Here is a 16776-nt window from a genome sequence, read left to right on the forward strand (position 1 = left end):
GTGTTCGACTCCCCCTCCTCTGGTGGAAGCACAATGCACACTGGTTCCACGTTAAACTGTAGGTTTAGTCTTTTCGATCCTTGCCGATTTCTTTTAGGTCCATCTCAACGTTATCCCTCCATCCTCGTCTTGGCCATCCTACTGGTCTCTTACCATGAGGTTTCCCAACAAGAATCCTGTAAACTATTTATTTCCTCTGCCATTCGTGTCACATGGGCTGCCCATCTAAGTCTTCTTGATTAAATTATTCTAATAATAATAATTAAAAAGTCAAAACAATGTATTGTGTTGCCGGTGGAAGTAACGCTAAGATGATGATTTTATTTGTTTATTTATAGATTATTTTAACCATACCCAGGCCGGGATTTATATACGTATGTGGAGGCCCGGAGCTGCAGTCCTCAAGTTCGACCTAAATTCTGATATAATCTTGATCATACCCTGCATAATTTTGAGCCTCCTAAGCCTACTAACTGCTTTTAATCATGGAAGTATTCATTTGATCACAGTTTTTGTTTCAATAGCTCTAGTATTTACTTTCACTTTCTAATGACAAAATTGGCTTTTTGTGGGTTGATAATATGTGAATATTTCTAGCGTAGATAGTAGTGTATATGGCCGGGTTGACCAACATCAAGTGGCTCTCACAAAAACCTTAAAAACTCACTTTCTCTCCACGTTCCGCGCCTCATTTATTGCGCTGACGATGTTTCGCAGCGAAGAAAACAGCACCAAAACATCAAAAACTCACTTTACTCATTTGGCTCTCACCAAAATCTCAAAAAAAAAAAAAAAAAAAAACTCACTTTCTCTTATTTATTGCGCTGACGATGTATTTCACAGCGTGTTTATATATCGCGACCTTTGTAAACCTACCTCTCTCTCTCTCTCTCGGGAACGATGTGTGTAGTGGACTTTAGAGAGAGAGTTCTGCGTCCCTTAAGTGAGGTTCAGTGTTACCAACCCCCCCCCCCCCCAAAGAGAAAGTGTGACAGAAAAAAAAAGCTCTGGCATCACTTTTTTTAAGCTATTTTTTTTTACCTCCTGCTCTATTATGCTACCTCGTCCTTTTGACCTACACACTTTTTGAAATGACTTACGACATTTTTTCCTATAAGTCTGCTGTCTCCTCTTACTGTAAGGTCCCCCTCAGTGTAATCTACTACCACGACCTTGTGTGCGCTCTCAGCGTAATCTGCTACGATGTTTTTTAAAAAAAAACTCATGTGTGATCTTCTGCGGTGTGTGTGTGTGTGTGTGATAATCAAAATTATTTTTGTTAAGACCCTCAAAAAAGAATAAAATATCCTGCCAGAGAGGGGGGTGCGTGGTGCCCAACAAACCAGTTCTAAAATGGTCATGGCTATTCAAAGCCATATGCCCGCCTTTTGTATGGAGTTTCATGAGTTATTATTATTTTTTTTTAATTCGCGCACCGAACTAACTTATATTGTATTTTACATAACCTTGTTGATTTTTTTTTTGTATGTGGCAATTATTTTTTAAAACTGCTCCGTGACCCTCTCGTTCTTCACGTCGTGGACGAAAGACTTCTCTGCGACCAGGATGACGCTGCACAGAGTATCGGCAGGCAGCGCGTCGTGGAACTCGCAGACGATCTTGATGTTGGTGCGATCGTTGACCACCACCTGCTTCCTCTTCGTGGTGTTGATGACGAACATCGGCCTGCGGATTTTGAATTCGCTGGGCGTGTAGTACACGTCGACGCTTCCTTCGGTCACGCGCTTGTAAGCAGAATACGCTTCGTAAAGTTTGAGGTAATCATCTTTTGTCATGTCGAGGTTGTAATTTTCACGCGGGAACCCTTCGTTCCTCCCATTCTTCAGATAAACGTTCCTGATCTTGCAGTCGTCGAACTTGCTGGAATCTTTCTCCTGGTTGTTATCGCGTCCGGTCTGAAAAAGCACCACGACGAAATCTGGCATGTCGAACTGTATGTTGTTGAACTGCGTCGTCACGTCGAATTCCATGTGACTTCCCGACGCTAACTTCTGCACGCACTGGTAACCGTGAAAGTGAATCGGCACCTGCGGACTTTTCAAGATCTCGGCTTTGTACTTGAGGGCGTAGTTCGTTTCGTATTCCACGATCGGCATTCTCAATTCCATGCTCCGGATGACGCACTTGGCTGCTTCGGGTAATGTGTTGGCTATCGGCGTGCCGTCGGCGTTCAAGTTGGTGTATCGCATCAGTGCGTCGTTGTCGTTGGCCGCTCTTCGAAAGGTGACGCGCAGTCCTCCCTTCCACATGATCTCCTTGTAGTCGGAGAAGAATCCCGGAAGCAGACGCATGGGAAAGAGCACCGTGTGACTTCTAGTCGATATTTTCGTCCCCGCTTCGAACCCCCCTGCCTGATAGTATGCCGCGTCCGTTTTGGATAATTTCAATGTTCCCACTGCCGTCGACGTGATGCCTGGATAATCGATCCTGTCGATGACCGTGTTGTGTTTCCTCACCTCCACCTGCGAGAACAGGTGAGGCACGAAGTTGTCCACGAGTTTCAAATTTGCATTGGGCGGAAACGCTTCTCCGCTTTCCTTCTTCACCACGTCGAATTGAAGGTAGAGGTCCGCTCTGTGAGGATGAACGAACCCATCCTCTACGTCCACGTCGTATTCGATCTCCCTGTTCGCTTCGTTGAGATTGGCGAACGTGCGACGGTTGGGAGGGAAAGATTGCAATTCGTAACTTTCGATTTGTTCCATTTTTTTCCCACTATGTATGGTTATTTATTATACGTTGATCTCCACGATGGCAGTGGTCGTTGCACCTGCGAAATCCACCACCTCTCCTTTCTCGTTCGTCACCACCAACTTTATGTCGTCTATGCGGTTGCGACATACTGGAAAATAGATCGGCGAAGAGGGCGTGTAGATGATCGGTTCCATGAATTCGGAACTTGGTTTGAACGTGGCTATGATTCCCGTCTGCTTGTGACTTCCTAGTAATCCGTCCGAGGATTTCGTGATCATGCCTTCCGCCACGTTGCAGTGTACGTTCAAAGTCTCTATGGCCAAGAATTTAGGAATATTGGTTGCTACGTGCTTAATGCCAGCTTCGAGTTTGGTGTCGTTCTCGAAACCTAAAAGTTCTCCCATGGTGCCCAGGTCCACGGTCTCCGTCGCGGATAGGATTTCCACTCTGTGAGTGACCGAATTTTGAGAAAGGTACGTGCCTTTTGGTAATTGAGCTTGCAAAGTGGAAAGATTGTATTGGCCTGGCGGGACGACGATGTGTTCGCTTCCGACGCTAATTTTGTTGTTGTGCTGCGTGACGTTAGGTATGAGGTACATGCTGTAGAATGCACGCAGAGCCACGGATTTAGGATAGACGATGTCGTCGTGCAGCGTGAGTTTCAAGATCGAAGATTCGCTCGTGAGATGGAACACGCCCATCGTGTTTAAGATTCCACAATGCTTTCTGGAAATCTTCGATCGTAGGCTTATTTATTTTAGAGAGAAACGCGAGCATGGAGAGACAGAGATGACCGCAGTTCACGTCTCCGAAATTTTGAATGCGTTCGTCGTTGTAGTATATAGAGGTTTTTTTTTTTTGTTTTTTTTTCAGATAATGAACTAAATTTGTAGGTGGAACGCCTCCGAAAGAATCGAAAACGAATGCTTTATCATTTTTGTGGTAACATATCCAATGCGTTCCTGGATTTTCTTGACTGTCCAAGTTGACTACGCCGCATTCTCTTTTTTTAACGGTTGAAGGTAACGAGTCGGACATGAAAACTCCTCTGAAGTTTTTGATTTGTAATGGTTCGATCAGAGATTCAATGTCTCGGTTGGTGAGTGCTGTTGCTGTTTCTTTTTTTTAAACTTTTTCATCACGCCCTTCCCCCCTTTCTTCTCCATGGCCAGGTTGTGACGTTTCTGTTCTTCCAACTCGGCCTTGTTCTTCTTCGAGTCGATGACGGTTTTCGCGATGGCGGCGCTTCCGCCGGCCAAACTTCCAACGGCCCCCAATGCTGCCAGGATGGCCGGGATGCTGAATATGAAACCTCCGATCTTTTGCTGTTTCCGCGAACGCTGCAAGCGTCTCAATTGTGGAGTGCTGAGAAGTAATTTCATTCCGTGTCCTTTCGTCAAGCAAGAACGTTTCTTCTCGCGTTGTTTCTTGGTGAGTAACCCATCGAGGGCACCTAGATTTTTCAGATTGGAGTATGGTATCTGGTACACGACACCCTTGGGCTTCATGTTTTTTTTTCACGGTATGTTATTTATATATATAAATGTTCTGAGATTTTTCTCGTGTAATTTTTTTTTCACGGTATGTTATTTATATATATGTATTTTCCGAGATTTTTTTTGTTTCGTGTCATTTTTTTTTTTCAAGGTATGTTATTTTATATATACTCCACGCAGCCCCGTTACACAAATTCTATAACGTGCTTTGTTTTCTTACCAAGAAGTTCCTTTGTACCCTTGTACACGATTCGAGTTTTGTTCTCGATTAAAATAGATAGCTTCTCGTCGGATAACATGTTAGCGTATCGATCTGGTAAAAATAGACTGTATTGTGCGTTGAGCAACAGACGCACCTTGGGACCATACTGGGTAGAAACGATTGAACCGGAAGTTATCGTGTAAGGTTTGTCGACTTCCAATTCCTGAATTTTTACATATTCGACTGACAAATTTAGCATTTGTTTTAATGCTTGGAGATCACTCATTTTTTTTTCACTCATATCGAAGGAGAAAAATTTTCAGTGTGTGTGTTAGAGAAATATAATTTTTTTTTCACGATGTGTGTTATTTATATATACCGAAGATTATTTTTTTTTTCACGATGTGTGTTATTTATATATACTTTTTTTTCACGAGATTTTTTTTGTATCGAAGATTTTTTTTGTCTGTGTTAGAGAAAGAAAGTCCGTGCTTCGGAAAACGCGATGATGTGCGTGATGATATCTTCCGTCTCCTGTTTCGACTTATGCCAATCATCCGTGTATTGTTTTCTTCCCTGCCTTGCCTCGTGAAGTTCATCCAACCTATCGTTTAATTTTTTCCCTGCAGCCGAAAGAAGAGTGTCGAGATCACCGCACCTCATGCCACTGACCTCCCGAAGACGGTCCTTGACAGCCATTTCACAAGGGATGCGAAATTCCGGCATTGATCTCGCTATGATTAAAAGTTTATTAACATCTCTGTTTACTGCCTGTTTAAAAATTTTACATAGCAGTTCGTGCGGCAAATCGGTTATGCAAGCCATGTTGTTTTTTTTACTGTATGTTATTTATTTACACACCCCACCCAAATTTTTGTTTCGTGTTCATGGCGATGGTGGTGCCCAGTGCCGCAACTCGTTCACCCAACGATGCGTCTCTGCTGACGAATCTTTCGAAAGCTGCGTGCTCTAACTTTCTGTCTGCTTCGTGACGTGCATCCAGATCCGTGCGAGTGGTGTTGTAGGCGATGTCCGGATCTTTGCATGCGGCGTCCAACGGATTCACACCCTTGTCTCCTCTCTCCAATCTTTTCTCGAGTTTGGTACCCGGTCCGCAGTACTGGTAGCCAGGTAAATGCATCTCGAAAGGTAACTTGTTGATGATGTCGTTCACGAGTCCCTTTCCTTCGGCCACGTTCCAGAATCTCGGAGGCAGCGTGTTGATGATTTTGATGAGGTAACCTATGCCCTTGTCGTCGTTCACGATGAAGTTGGAAAGTTTCGTGCTGATCATGTCCACGATGCCAACCTTCTCGTTGTAGAAATTACGATTGCCTGCATTCTCTTCGCCGGCTATCACCAACAATCGGTCCACGAGCTTCCTCACGTCGTCCACCCAAACGAATTCTTTGGGTAACGTGTTGTAGCGTTTGACGCCGCTGCCTGTTTTGACCTGGTTCCAAATAGGTTTGATGAGATTCCTGTACTTCTCGCCGCTGCTCGATTTCACCCTATTCTGCGAGGCATCGTTGTTCTGGTACAAGGCATCCGTCATGATCAAAATTTCCTTGTAACTCTGGTAATCTTCGTCGGTGTAATCTTTCGGCTGCTTTTTGGCAACGAGTTCCCACAGTCCCACCGTACCCGGATACCTGTTCCAACTGTTCTTATCGCCTAAATTAACTTTAATGTCGTTGCCTTCGAAGGTGACTTTCGATTTCCCAATCTTCCAAACCACACCACCGCCTTCGTTGGTTTCCATGCTCGGATACAATCCGAACACTTCATCCTTGTCGAATTTCCCCGTGCTCAGGTAGTCTCTTGCCAAAGGTCCCAACTCGATCTTATCCGAAGACGTGCTACCTATGGCTCGACGTCGTGCCGGTACGTCCTTCAGTTCGAACGGCGTCGAAGGAATGCTCGAAATGGGCGTGGGTACGGTGTAACTTTTAGCTGCAAGTCGTACGAGTTCGTTGATCAAATTTTTATTTTGTTCCGTGACACTTTTAATTTCTTTACCTAGACCGCTGATGGCATCGATCACAGGTTTATCTTGACGCTTCTTCTCTTCGTAGGATCCGCGATTCTCGGATTTCCAACCTTTGAAGCGTTTCACGAGGTATTTCCGCAACTTGAGATTTTCGTCTTCTTGAAATTGACGTTTTGACATTTTGCTATATACGTTGAAACGTTTTTGAAACGTCGAATTCTCAGTCTATACGTTCGGTTCTCCTAGTTTTCTGCTGTCACCCTCTTGAGACTATCCACTTTTTCTAACACTCACTTTTTGTTGTAATGGTTATTTATATATGCTTGTCAGACGTTTGAAAAAAAAAGAACGTTTTTCAAATTTTATTTTTTTAGATTCTCACGACCTTTTGATTTTTTTTTTGATTTTCTTCTTGTTGCAAATCTGAAATTGTCCTCTTGTTAGCCTTTGAGACGTCTAGATAAACGTTTATTTTATTTCTATATTTTCCATGGTTTGCTTTTCGAGTCATGTCGATGGTCACGAATCCGAAATCGTCACTGTTCCAACAGTGGGAGCAGAATATAGAAAATAGATTGTAATTTATGTCAGCCCCTACGTAATCATCGTGTGCGTGTTTTAAATTAGTGTGGTCTTGTCGAAACAAGCAAATGAAATTAGCGTTGTCGCGTAGCAGTTGCTTCGGAACCTTGGAAAAAGTTTGTGCCAGGTAGAAACAATCCAATCCTTTGTGACGACCTCGAGTGAAAAAATTACGAATCTCGTTTTGATTTTCCAAGATCATGTCGTCGAACACCACAACGGAATTCTCGAGACAATCGTCCAGTGGAATGATTTCAGTTGCGAAAGTTGCAATGCCCAGTCCCTCGTACGGTTTCATAAGTTGCTGGTATTTCGGTTGTTCGAGACTTTTCGAAAATACGTAGAGGTGTCTGTTTTCCCAGTCTAACCAATTGGGTGCGAGGATAAAATTATCAATGAGCAGTGTCGTCTTTCCGCACCCCGAAGGTCCTACGATCAGACACCGTATGCTGTCGGGGAGCAATTCACCGTTCCTTTTCTTCGTTTGATTTTCCGAATCAGGTAGACGTTTCACTACATTCCACGCACTCATAGAATCACTTCGTTTGAATCGATCCAACTCGTGTCCGGAAGTCCCAGCCATTTCACCAAAAGTTTGTCGCCTCTCTTACGCAAAACTTTTTCGATAAGGTACGTGTCGGGGTATTTAGTTTTAGAAAGTTCCTCCTCGTAGAAGCGCCCCAATAAAATTTCACCGCCACTGTCCTTTATTATATACGTGTGACGGTTCCCGGGTAGAACTCGAACCACGGTAAAAAGTTCAGTGCTCCAGTTTCGTGTGAAACCCCTGTCGAACGTTCGCTTCAATTTACTGACCCTCACCTGGTCTCCAATTTTGTATTTAGGTTTTTTTGTCGTGGGCGTGTACTTTGGACAGTAAACGCTGGAAATTAATCGCTGCTCGTCGGCCTTGGTAACGTCAGCTGGCTTCATGCCTATCGTTCCGTGCACCGTGTGATTATAGTTGTTAACGAGTTCCGGAAGAATGGTGACCCACTTGTAGTTTCCCTGAAGCGTGAAGCGTGGCCACATGCGCGATTTCAGAGTGCGATTGAATCTTTCCACGATGCTGGCCTTGACGTCACTGAAGGTCGAGTAATGTCGAACGTCGTGTTTCCGAATAAACTTTTGGAATACGGCATTGTAAAATTCCTTCCCCTTGTCAGTGTGCAGAAACCGAGGTCGTCTGCCGCCGCTTTCGCGAAAAATTGTCTTGAATGCTTCCGTGACGCACGTTCCCGTTTTGGATTTCAAAGGTAGAGCCCATGCGAATTTCGAAAACGTGTCTATGACTGTGAGGAGGTACTTGTTGCCCTTGTTCAATTTATGTACGTTTTTTAACTTGCCACTGCTCATCTCGACGAGGTCGCTTTCCCAGAGGTCGTCGATGCCCTTGGTTACCACCGCCAAACGTTCGTAGTTGCGGCGTGCAGGTTTATGCAATTCTTGGACGATGGCTTGCCTAGACATTTTTTTTTAGAGATTACGTTTGAAGAGAAGCACGAGAGTGATGGGATTCAAAGAGGGTGGCACCTCGCTCGTGTTTTGAATGATCAGCTTATCGCCGGCACTCACGTCGAAAACGGTAAGATCTTCGTCTTCGTGTATTTCATATACGTTGCGCGTTTCGTTCCAACGTGCCAGAGGAATGTTTCCTGCTTTCTGGACACCACGATTCGATATCAAGGTCATGGTGGGGACGCTAGCTTTTCTGCCGTGAGACCAGTACGAAAATTCGTTTATCTGAATCGTGCCATCGAGGAGAAACTTGTAGTACGGATGATAAGGATGCAACATGTACAGTTTGTTACCTTCGACGAACGTGGAGATTCTCTGTTGATTGGGTACGCTGTTGATTTCGATGGCTTGCAGAGAATGCAGTTTAGCGAATTTAGTATCGACGCTAACGAGGTTGCTGTGAAGCTGTCCCAGTGTATTTTGTATGGGCAACAAATATTCGACTATGGTATCCGTTACGGTAGAAAATGACGGTTTGATTTTCACTTCCACGTTCAACTGCTTGTAGTTTTCGTTGAGTTCTTGCAGCTTGGCACCGAAAGAGGCCAGCGTCGATTCCTGCGTGGATTCCAGCACTCCAACTTGATCTCTGATGTTGACGACAATACTCTGAAGGTTCTCGACTTGATTCAATTTCGAGCTTTTCTCGGTGAGATCGTTCACGATGCTTCGCATCTCGGTAAACTGCGTGTGAAGGTCGGCGACGCTCTGCGAAGTGGGCAACGTCGACACCAGCGAACTAAGTTCGTCTCGAATCTGTTCCACGTTCGCCGTTTCTGTTTCCAGTCGTTTCAGCATACGTGATATGTTCCTTTTCAAAGCGTGTAATTCTTTGGAGGTGGGGAGATTGGCCACCCTACTCTCGAGATCGCTCAACGAACTTTTGATGTCGCTCGATTCGGATAGCGTCGTCACCGCCGTTTTCAATTTTTCCAAATCTTCGCTCGAAGGCACGCTCGTCCGTAACGATTCCAAGTCACCCTGTATGTTGTCCAGTACGTGATGAAAATGAGCAAGATTCGTTTCGACGTTCAAATTTTCCAAATATTCCATCTTCTGCTGAACCGTGCTCAACGTGTCTTGAATGCTCGTCAACGCGCTCGCTTCAGCGTGAATATTTTTAATTTCTTCGTTGATCAATTCCAGCGACGCCTGAAGCGTAGCGATGGTGGTTTGAATGTGTTCGAAATCTTGATAAGCCTCCAATTGAATTTTTATGTTCGCGACGCTTTTACCGATGACCTGCAGTTTGTCCGACGATGGTAGGTTCGTCATGGTATCTTCCAAAGTCTGCAACTTGGATTTAATTTCTTCCAACGTGCCGGTGAATTCTTCTTGTAATTTGGAAACGACGACGTGCAAGCGTTCTACATCAATATCGTTCACGACGGTTTGAAGTTCAGAGAAATTCTTTTCTATTGCCGAAGTTCGTTCTTCGATTTCGAGTTTCAATTTTTCCAAATCTTCATTTTTCGATTGAAATTGCTGTAATTTGGCCAAATCATTTTGAAGCGAATCCACGCTCAACTGTATATTTTGAACGTTGTCGTAAGAAGGTACGTCGACGTAATTTTTTATGAGCGTTTTCAGTTCGGAATCGATTTTCAGAATGGGGTCGAGACATTGCGTTTGGAGCGTAGCGATCTCGGACTCTAAACTTTTGTTTAAGGTCTCCTGCAAAGCAATCAAATCGCTCCTCAACTTTTTAATTCGGACATCCAACATGAGAATCTCTTCTGCGTGGTCTACACGCTTGGTGTGGCCGAAAATGTCGTTAGGCATTTTGGTTAACGGTTATTTATAATAGGATAGACGATTCGTAATTCTACGAAGAGAGGAATGAGTTTATCGTAATCTCCTAGGAGTTGAACGTAAAGATAATCTCCTGCAGAAACATCGTACGTAATGTTAGAAAGCATCTTGTCGTGCTTGATTCGAAAAATGTTCTTGCCGGTAGATATTTTGATTTCGCCTACGTTTTCCGGATTCACGGTGATTTGAAGTTTCCCACCGATCGGAATTTCGTAGAAATGTAAATTGTTGTTGAAGACGTAAAAAATCTTGCCCACGTCCTCGTCCAATTTCGTCCAAATACTGTTGAGGTGAACAATCAGTAGACCGTTGAGTTTAGTTAACACGGAAGGTAGATCTGTCGTCGCGCGGTGTACGGTCTCCATGTTGATCTGTTTTCGGAAACCAAAAAGATTCATTGTCCTTGCTAGTTACTTATTGTGTATGTGAGACAGTTTAAGTTTTTTTTTTTTTCATTTGCATTGCCTACAATTTTTACTAATTTCTAAACGATGGTGTCCCCAAGGCAACGTGTGGATTCCACAAGACAAAATACATCTTTTATCGTCATGCGGATCTAATGCTACTTTCCTAACTTTGTTTGTTGTAATCACGTGGTCTACACTTTGGATTCTTTGTTCTATACTTAGTATCGTCGATTGTGAGTAAAGGCAATCGATGTAATCGTGGAAGGTGAGTTTGTTCTCCACCGTATTCTTGCCCACACCTTTTGCTTTCTTCGTGACGCTACTCTCTGTTCTCATGACATACATCTTCGAACGCAAACCCGCGAACTCGACAATAATATTACCCTTACATTCATCTTTCAGTTTACCTAGGACTTTTTTGTTGAGGGAAGGAATCCCAAATCTGTTGGGTTGAGGATACGCAGAAGTATCGAAATACTCGAGCATGGAAGGATTTTTTATGTCTTCGTATAGGTTAGGTGTTTGTATGCTGTAAATGAAGCTGTCGGTGTCCGTGTACAAAAGTGATATTTTATCATTGAAGAAGAGTTTCATAACGTCGTAATGAAATTCGAACATGTAAAGTTTCGACAAGTCGAGAACCGTTGCGCCAACGTAAATTGGTTTTCTGAATTTCATCAATTTTATATCTAGGTTGAAAAGTGCCAAATTCTCGTTGTAAATTTTTCTCGACTTGAATCTAGGATCGGACACCCACTTCATGCATTTATTTTTATCCGAAACCAATTTCACGTCTACGTGATTCCGCACGTTTTCCATCGTCTTGCCGTACACCGCGTTATTCATCAATTTAAAAAAATCTTTGTCTAAATCGGAAGTGGCAACCGTCCTATGTTGCGTGTTTGTTTCAATGTACGGTTTGAGCCACTTGGAATGTTTAAACCTGAGGACTCTTCTAATATTCGCTACCTTAACACCCTTCCCGATCAAGAATCGGAGATTCGAGTAATGAACAACGTATCTCTTTTTCCCCTCTAGAGTCAATAAAAGCTTGCATTGATTAGAATGAGGCGAAGATCTGAACTCGGATGCCGGTGGTAAATCGCTGAACAGATCGTGTAAATGGTCGGGGAATTCGATATCCACCTCTGCGAAGAAGCCATACTCGCTATCGTCGAAATTTTCTATGTCTGTTGATGCCCATTCGAATCCCCCGTAAGGAAGTTTCTGTACCATGGCATGTCCGTAGAGATTGTTAACGTCGGCGTAGAAGATGTAATTCGATGCTCGATTTGAATCATAATCTTCTTTCATGTGTGCGTTGTTGGCTTTTGCATGTCTCTGCACGCATTGTACCATCCCGCCCCGAATCCCCCTCTCGATGAAAAGTAACATGTCCACGTCCGATATCAGTTCCAGCTTGACCTTTGTCTGGAATAACATTGCCGACCACGCTAATCCCGGTAGGCTGTAGAAATACGCTGGATCTAATTTATAAATATTCGTTGCCGTTTTCCTGAACGCTTGAAAAACATCCGCGAGTATCGTCACGTCTAATTTTAAGTAGGCATCGTGGTAGTCTCCGAGTGTCCTACATTCTAATTTCTCCCACATGAGTTGCGCGTGTTGGTATTCTTCGTCCGTGATTCCTTTCTCTCTGAGTCTGCTGTAAAATTCTCTTGGAGGTGGGAGAGCGTCGTCGTTAAATTTAGAACCATCACTAACATATTCGTAAGGATAAATCCCTTTACGTCTAACGAGTTCTATGTCTACGTTGGGAAAACTAGATTTTGTAATTTTGAATTGTTCGGCCGAAAGTTTGCCGGCAAGAGCATCCAGGCTGGCAGAGAGAAATCTGTACGAATCCAGAAACCTCATCTCGATTGTATTTTTAGTCTCGGGGATCATAACTTTTTTACTTATAGAGATGTATCGTTCTTCGTTTTGAGCAAGAATATCTATTTTTTGAGCGTCGTATCCAAGTTTCCTAATTAAGGGATGAAAGTCGTAATTAGAACCATTGTGAAAAAATATGGGGACGGATTTTGGTTTTTGGATTTTGAGGTTGCATGCATTACAGATTCCGCTTACGAAGCGACCGTCCGTATGCGAATGGTGAAACACTTTACGATTGTCGTCCGTGAAGTGGTTATCGCACACGGGACACTTGACAGTGTCGTAGTAATTTTGAAGTTCGATAGCAGATAACGGAAGCATCGGTTTCGATGTTTGAAGCATGCATCCAATTTTCCCAACCTCCTCGACCATCTTTTCGAAGAAGCGTTCGATTGCATCGGGTCCTCGGTATACGTACGGTTCATCTATTTTATCCTGTCGCACGACAACGTAACCGAAACTGTTTGGTTCGTGAAGCTGGTAAGGTGTGGTGGAAGAAACTTGGGGATCCGGATCGCAGTACGAGAGTGGTTTGAGGAACGCCTCGAAATCAGCAACGATGATGGCCGGATGTTCCAACAACGCCTTGTGCATTTTGAATTCTTCCACTTCGTTTTTTTCGGGCATCAACATTCGAACCGGTCTGTTGTTGCGACAATACATTTTATGTTCGGCAAGTTTCTCGATAGCAATCTGACGTCCGGTGTATTTTCGATAATCGACTTGTTTTATATCGTTGAATGTGGTTAGGCATCTCGGGCAAACTTCGATGCAATGCTCATACTTGGTAGTTTGACTTCTGACCAAACGTGATAGTGAACGAATGAGACAGTAATGGTGAACGCTGTCGTTTGAAATAAGAAGAAGATTAATCACACGAGCATCGTCATCGTCGACATCGCTTATCCTGACGGGATGCACGACATGTTTATCCAACGTATAGGAATACACGTTGATGATTAAGCGTTTTCCTTCTGCATCTCGTGCTCGTGTTTCGAATTTTGATATATCGGAAATGGTCATCGGGTATTCGATGCCAGTCATTGCATTTTCCAGTTCGGGTTCATGCTGCTTGTAATGATAAACCCGTTCTGGATTATTTGACCAATGAATCGGATGAAGTTCCGCCAACACACACCAAAGAAAACACTTGTTATCGCTGTTCTGTATATTTAACACAGCCCTCTTGTGTTGAATGTTCGGTGGAAGAGGAACGTAGCTGGAAGCTCGAAGAGGCGAGAATCGGTTCACGTAAACGGTTAACGTGTGAGGACTTCCACACAGAGACCATCCCGACCCTTTAGCCTCGAAATCGTCGTGTTTCTTAACCAGTTCATTTGAAAGATCAGAATAAAATTCGTCCAAATTATCGACGTCCGCCAAATGAAGAGTCTGGTTTTTTGTTCGATGATAAAAAATACTTGTTGTACCATCGACTTTTTCGTATTCGGAAAATAGATCAACGTATACTTTTATGGAATTATTTTCCAATTTATTTTTTAGAATATTTATCACGGATGTTTTCGTTTCACGCAAGAAACTAAGAATGTCCCGGCCTGGTTCCGAAGTAAAAGAGAAATCCTGAATATGACGGTTGAATGCAGATCTAATTGGTTTTCGTTCATTACATAATTTAACTTGCTTGGAAGTGGAAGCTTCGGTTCCTAGATCATCGATTTTTCTTTTCACTGTTCCTCGTCCGGTCGATGGTTTGCAAATTTTGAGGTGTCTACTTAAATTTGGAATGCTGATCATCTTTCCACATCGAGCACAAGACTTAGAAGGTAACGAACGATTAATTCTCGAACCTGTTTCGCTACATCTTACCCTGTGCTTGCTAATATTAGTTTTAGATATTAATTTTTCGCAAGTAACACATTCGATCAAACTGGTGGATTCCATTATGCTTTCTCAGATCACACAAACCAAAAAAAATAATTTCCAGGTATGTTATTTTATATGGAATTTCTCGGGGTGATTACAAAACTCAAAAAAAATATTCAATCTATACTGTGAATACAATTTTCAAGTATGTTATTTTATATAGAATTTCTTGGGGTGATTACAAAACTCAAAAAAAAAAATCAATCTATACTCTGAATAGAATTTCAGGTATGTTATTTTATATAGAATTTCTCGGGGGAACAGATCTCACGAGCATCGTGTGGCCCACGGCGAAGGCTTACCTGGCGTTCGTGGAAAGGCACGCAACGCAATTCGATCTGGGGAGGAAGCTCGATCTGTCCGCCCCCACAGCTGGCAAGTTTCAAGAGCGATTGCATCAACGCTCTAGCTTGGCGTCATACGTTTTCGAGAAGGTTTTCGGAAAGGATCCGGCCAGGTACTTGCGAACGATTTTTCCCAATACCGTCTGCGACGGCCACGTTCTCAACGAATTCACGTGGACGACCCAGCATCGTTTCCACACGCATTACTTTCTCGGCTGGGGTCTGATCTATCGATTCTGCTGCATCATCCCGACGTTCTTCATCATACACTGCAACATCAATTACCTGGTGTTGCATTACACGGTTCTGGAAAACAAGTTGAACGTCCTGAAAGATTTGTACCAGGACGTGACCGAAACTGACGCGTTCAAAACTCAATTTCTACGCCTCCTGAGGACGGAAAAAAGAATATCGAATCAGTACAAAAGCTTCGAACGGACGATCTTGCCGGATAATTTTCGTTTCCACCAGATCGTTGAGGGTTGTGGTGGCAGCAGCAGCAGCAGGGATCAACAGCACAACGTGTGGTCTTGGGCCACGTACATCGATTCTCTCAACCTGGACGCGAGCAAAGAACGCTACTTCCCCAAAAAGGATTCCGCGTTCGTTCGGGAGCGCATCGAGCGCATGAACTGGGTAAAGATCCCCTCGCCGTGGGTCGACGTCGTGCGAACGCTTTTTTCTTATTTTCACATGAAAGATGATCGCAATTTCGGAGCCAGGCGATTATTTGGAACCGAGGCAAACAGCAACAATACCGTGAAAGCGGTCGTTTCCCCGAAGTTGGGATTTAGCTTGATCCTCGATCAGATGGACCAGCAGGAGAACGAAGCGTGCTGCTGCTTGCTCCATTTTATTCCGGGCATTCGCATAGAATTCTCCTGCTGCGACGTACCTGGGACGCGTGCTGCGAATTTTGCCACACGATGTGCTTCTTGCAGACGCTGAGCAACACAACCCCCCGACGCTCATTTCTTCGGATTTGAAAGTTATACTCGTAGGCACAGAATCTTCTTCGCTGCAACCCACCACGAACAATTACAGAGTATGCCAAAAATGCCGCGCCTGGTTTAGATCGTCGTCCGACGTCGATGCTGCAAATTTGCAATTAATTCATCAAAAAAAACATCATCGTAGCAGATTACGCTGAGAGCGCACACAAGGTCGTGGTAGTAGATTACACTGAGGGGGACCTTACAGTAAGAGGAGACAGCAGACTTATAGGAAAAAATGTCGTAAGTCATTTCAAAAAGTGTGTAGGTCAAAAGGACGAGGTAGCATAATAGAGCAGGAGGTAAAAAAAAAATAGCTTAAAAAAAGTGATGCCAGAGCTTTTTTTTTTTTCTGTCACACTTTCTCTTTGGGGGGGGGGGTTGGTAACACTGAACCTCACTTAAGGGACGCAGAACTCTCTCTCTCTAAAGTCCACTACGCACATCGTTCCCGAGAGAGAGAGAGAGAGGTAGGTTTACAAAGGTCGCGATATATAAACACGCTGTGAAATACGTACATCGTCAGCGCAATAAATAAGAGAAAGTGAGGTTTTTTTTTGCTTTTTTTGAGATTTTGGTGAGAGCCAAATGAGTAAAGTGAGTTTTTAATGTTTTGATGCTGTTTTCTTCGCTGCGAAACATCGTCAGCGCAATAAATGAGGCGCGGAACGTGGAGAGAAAGTGAGTTTTTAAGGTTTTTGTGAGAGCCACTTGATGTTGGTCAACCCGGCCATATACACTACTGTAGATAATATTCACAAGTAAAATATATAGGTTATGAACAAAAGAATATACTTATTTATCGAATTATTCATATATCTCCAAGTATATGTACTTATTGAATTTGATTGGGTGGGCAATCGGGTGGGCACAGGAATTTTTGGGTGGGCGCTTGCCCACCCGTGCCCACCCCTGGCGCCGTCCCTGAAAAAGAGACA

Source organism: Lepisma saccharinum, chromosome 4 (assembly GCF_977018435.1).
Source record: "Lepisma saccharinum chromosome 4, izLepSacc3.1, whole genome shotgun sequence".
Taxonomy (NCBI): domain Eukaryota; kingdom Metazoa; phylum Arthropoda; class Insecta; order Zygentoma; family Lepismatidae; genus Lepisma; species Lepisma saccharinum.